The sequence below is a fragment of the Polyodon spathula genome, chromosome 30 (genome assembly GCF_017654505.1).
Source record: "Polyodon spathula isolate WHYD16114869_AA chromosome 30, ASM1765450v1, whole genome shotgun sequence".
In the NCBI taxonomy this organism is placed as follows: Eukaryota; Metazoa; Chordata; class Actinopteri; order Acipenseriformes; family Polyodontidae; genus Polyodon; species Polyodon spathula.
The window spans coordinates 8446741-8452423 of NC_054563.1; positions in this window are offsets into that span (position 1 = coordinate 8446741).

The following is a 5683-nucleotide window of genomic DNA, read 5'->3' on the forward strand; positions in this document are numbered from 1 at the left end:
AGGGCACCTCCCTGCAGCACAGGCTGCACAAGATGGCAGCAGAGCAGGGCACCTCCCTGCAGCAGGCTGCAGGCTCCCTGCACAAGATGGCCCTGCCGATGCAGCGAGCAGGGCACCTCCCTGCAGCACAGGCTGCACAAGATGGCACTGCCGATGCAGCGAGCAGGGCACCTCCCTGCAGCACAGGCTGCACAAGATGGCACTGCCGATGCAGCGAGCAGGGCATCTCAGGCTGAAGCTTCCCGATTTGGTATTCATTTATTTAGAGTATCAAGGGTATTATCATTTAAGTGAACATAAAAACAAGTGACACCTCTGCAAGCACACAGAAACGTCAATCTGCCAGATGTCTTTTTTCTTTCATATGCTGCTTCTCAAGCGCCTTCTCTGCAAGACACGCTGCTGTAAAGCTAATGGGCTGGCAATCATTTAGATAATAACAGGCCCTCTGCGCCACAGGGGAGTCCCCTCAGAGATGGGGGTATTACTCCAGGGGGACTGTGACAGTCATTTTCCCAGAATACAAAACAAGCTACCTAAGCACCCAGCACAGCGACATGGGCACTCTACTGGATCTCTATTCCAGAACAGGAAACGTCAAGATCCATTCTAGCTACCTAAGCACCCGGCACAGCGACATGGGCACTCTACTGGATCTCTATTCCAGAACAGGAAACGTCAAGATCCATTCTAGCTACCTAAGCACCCGGCACAGCGACATGGGCACTCTACTGGATCTCTATTCCAGAACAGGAAATGTCAAGATCCATTCTAGGGTGGTATCTAGGTAGTAGTTTAAGATTTTTACAGGAGAAAAAACAAACAAGTAAACAAACAAACAAACAAACCCTAACTACATGTATATCTATTTTATTTTTAACCTGAACCCAATCAACTTTCTTTTGGTAGAAAGCAACAGTAGCTGCCTACCTGAACGGGTTTAATTCATATATATATATATATATATATATATATATATATATATATATATATATATATATATATATATATATATATATATATATATTAACACACTAAAGCAAATCTTTATCAAATGTCAATGATAAAGATCGGTATTCCATTGTCCAGTGGCCAAGGAGGCGGCTGGCTACCACAAACACAGAAAGGATTCTTTCCCCTGGAGCGGCCAGCCTGGAAGCTAAACATGCCCAGTGAAGTAATCTGGTGCTCTCACACACACACACACTCGGTTTGAGAAATAAAATGAGGGGTTTACTGTCACAGCTGGCCCTCGACGGTGCTCTGGATTTGAATGACACAGAGCGCAGTGGAGAGCTGTCGAGCAGGGGTTTAAGATTGTGCAGTAATAAAGAGCAGGGAAGATGAGAGAGAGGACACAGCCCCTGATGTGTTTACCAGCTCCGCTGATGGGATATTGACTTTTCCCACCAGGTTGGATAGAAAGGGGACTATTTACTCTGCCATACAACCAAGTAAGAATGACAACTAGCTCCACTCCCTGTGCCTCTCAGTGAAGACAATGGAGAGATCTGCACTTCACCTACTGTACTGGCAAACCCTGAGGAGGGGTCCTGTACCTTCTCAAAACCCGGTGTGATCACTATTCTGATTTCTATGAGCACGTGCAGAGAGGAGGTCCTGACCCATAACCCTGACGAGTAAAACCGTTCTGGGGGGTGGGGATTTTAATAAGCAAGGCAAGGAGTCCCCCACAGGCTGTCCATTTACTGGGATATTTCTTAATTTCATCCAAAACTGAAATGGTGTCTGCCAAGGCAAAAGTCAACGTGATACCATACCTGTCCTGACAGGCAACAGTGCAGAAACATGATACCATACCTGTCCTGACAGGCAACAGTGCAGAAACAAGTTGACATACCTGTCTTGACAGGCAACAGTGCAGAAACGTGTTGTTTTTTGGAAATACAATTAACTAAATATATATCCCACTCACCAGTAGTAAAATGGATAAGGCCTTGGTTATTTAAATATTTAACCTGTTTTCAGGGACACCAAAATACTTAGTTAACAAGGAGTCTGATCGGGGATAAACGGGCAATAACTGTAAATCAGAGTCATTCATCATTCCTAGAAAATAGATACAATTTAAATCAATAAAATAAGTCCTCGTAGGACAAAAAAAAAAAAAAGCGCACTAGCACAGCATTCAGGTGCCTTAAATGTATGGCTGGAGGGTATCAAACCATCTCTCATAGTAGTGTGGGACCATGGGAAGAGTGACACGGACACAAGCTTCCCCCAGTTAGTCAGGTTCCGCATCAAATTTCAAGAAATCAGAGTCAGAAATCACAGCCCTGATTGAACCTCAGTGTGAATCGATGAAAAAAAAAAAAAAAAAAAAAATGCTGTCTGTATTTTCCGTTTGCAAGTGCCTACTTCTCATGGGGAGGACTTAACTCCATTTTATGCTTGTCCAGTGCACAAATCTGATTGCCATCAATATTGGCCGCATAAGCAGAAAACATTCCTTCATTACAGGCATCCAGAAAGCTTTCACACCCCACTGTTCCCCCCGATGACTGGGACAAGCTTTCCTGATCTTGGGAGGCTGGCCAATGCGCTCAGGAAGGCTTTCCTATTATCTAGTCTGGGGAGCTATTCAGCACAAAGACCCCATTGAGGCACTCTGAAAAAACAATACGTTATATTAAAAAGAAGTTACCTATCCAACTACTTTATAAAAGACACGCAGGTTACAATAACTGCGATTCATTTTCCTTGTGGACGCTTTCTAGGTTTAATGAAATCATTGTGGCATCAATAAACCCGTAGTGATGAAAGCCAAGCTGGATATTTTTGCTGTTTTTTCTACAAATGTATTCAAGGAGCCAATACAGTGGCAAATCCCACTATTGCATATAGAATCTATCAAATGTAGGTTTGTTACCACAGGATAGTGTTACAGAACAGGGCTTCATATACCTCAGAATAGTCGATGCCCAAAGCTGGCAAAGTGGGGTCTTTAGCTCAGTGCTGTAGCTCTGGTTTTTTAGTTCTTGATCCACAATTCGGCACCTATTGCTAGAGCTCTTCATCCCTCAGGAAAGGTACTTGAACTCAGTAACACACACAGCCCTCACCAAAGGAAGAAACATCAAGTTACAGATGTCCCTTTAGTGAAAAGCAGCTGCTTACAGTCAGAAAAATCAATACTAAACTTCACCCAGCAGGATTAAGAACTCCAGAATACCTTCCAGCCCACAGCGTATGTTGTCCACGATGCGTTTGCTTTCAAAAAACAAAATTAAAAGGCTTAACCATAGCCTTTGGATGAACATGACGTCAAAGAAAAGGCAAAAACATCGATTGAGAGGAGAGGGGCTCCAGTGTCTCCTCTAGGAGGATTGTGCAATACATTAAAACAGTATTTTAAAAATGTTTCCAATGTTTACATGCAAGAGCTTTATTCCATGACACAGGAACCATCTATGCTGCAATCTTGTCTTCTGTGTGTGCTTGACAAGTCCTTGATGAGCAGCAATGCATTGAGAAGAGAGACAGGAGTGGGGCAGTGAGCTGACTTGCGGGATGATCTCCCATGAACCCCACCACGATTATCCCACACTAGCAGGGAGCTGGTGGCTGGTGTGCACCCAGGGAGCAGGGGGGTAAAGGGACACAGAGTCCATTCTGCGGTGTTGAATAAATAAAGCTAGAAGCCGAAACACAGAGGGGACTGAGGTTAAGCACTGGAGAGCGTGCCTAAATAAAGTTCTGAACAGAGGAGATGGAAAAATAAGCACACAGTGTAATCCCGAGAACCTATTACTTCAGACAATTTGCTTTGAAGGAAAAAAAAAAAGAAAGAATGGTAAATGATTACCCAAAAGCAATCATGGCATCATTTCTGAATGATGGAATACATTTTTTTTTGTATGTGGCTGAACGAGAGCAACTTAAAAGCCACAGAGCTTGTCAGAGGCACTTTATTTTGTGCTTACCTTTTTCTTTATATATATCTTATTTTTTTTAGATTTTACACCCTGCTTCCCAATTCATCACTGCACAGGCGGACTAAAGCCCCCTCAAGCACCCAGCAGGGGGAGTATTTAAAATAAATAGCATTCTCTGAGAGAGAGAGAGAGAGAGAGAGAGAGAGAGAGAGGAGAAACATGCTCAACTACAAGGCCAGACACTGTATCAGCTTCAGCGGTGTCTAACAAGGTGTAAATACAATAACAAGCATGTAATTAAGTGAGCATGATGAAGTTAATGGAGATAATTCATTCCATTTTGGTGCTTATGAATATTCTATTAGATGTTATCAGGCAGCTGGAATAGCTGTTAATTTAATCATCATTCAGACCAGCAAAATGTTCTTTGTGCGAGCATAATTGCAGAGAATGAATAATTGATTTGACAATCGTACCAGAGGATTTCAAACAGCTCGCTGCCCCCGAAGAGAGCAGAGAGGGAGGAGGGAGGGATTCTGCAAGCCCTGAAGAGGTGGCAGAGAAGCCAGCCTATAAATTGAGCATTATCAAAAAGCGGATAAAGGACAATTTTTATTTTATCAATGCAACAAAATTACATTACCGAGCGCCCATAATCACTCTGCCCACACTTTACAGGGAGGGGGATAAAAAGAGAAATGAACGGCTCTTCAGGGAAAGAATGAAATCAGTTCAGAATCATTTAGAAGCCATTGATATTGGATATAATTTTTTATGTTTTATTATGGGGAATCTCAAACTGTGTTTGAAATTGCTTCCACATTTAACTTGGTAGCCTGCAATCAAGAAGTAGATTGTATTTCACATGTAGATCAGAGCTATTAAGCATGCCTCATGAATTTCAAAATCGCTTTATTTATATTATACAGGAAATACATGATTCCGTATCTCCCCGTCTCCCTCTTTACCAGCTGGCTAGCCTGTAAGTCTTGCACCAGGGACTTGAGTACCATGTCCAAATCTCTCTCTCCGGCTCCTTAAGGGTTTCAGTTTTTAAAACAAACAAAAAAATAAATCAATACACAAAACAAAAACAGCAAAACAATATATACAAATAAAATATAACCCCTGAAGGCACAGATACACCAGCAGCCAGCGCGGAATTCTCAACAGGGACTGCTGTTTACATCAAACCTAATTAGACACCAACAGCCTTTGTTTAGTGTGAGGCACTGCAGTGTTCAGAGCAGTGCAACACCTATGCTAATGGTTCCATTTAAAAAGGTTTTTCCAGAGGCACAGTGGGTTGGAAGCACTACCCAGTGAACTCTGGAGGTCTGGGTTGAAGTCTAGCTGAGGAAACAAGTGAAATTCATTTGTATGGCTTAACTTGATGGCCATTAGGCCACATGCCTGTACCACATAAGAAATCCCTGACATGTCACAAGTGCGATGGCAGCAAAGCTGACAGACCTGGAGGGCAGAAAGATGCGTGTTTGCCAGGTATTGCTCTCTCTTTTTGCTCAGATTCAGGGTTGGGGTCAATTCCTGTTTTTCAATTTCAATTCCATCTCCAATTTCTTTTTAAAATCAATTCCCATTCCAGTTCCTTCAAAGGAATTGGAATTTCCATTTTAGAGATAGCTGTTGAGATCGTTCGAAGTGAACTGAATGTGCTGCCACTGCGAGAAGCCCATTGTAACAGAACTCTGCTAATAGCCATTGTGATCACTGCTGCGCAGGAACTGATTACAAGGGGAATGGGAATTAGAAATTGATTTTAAAAA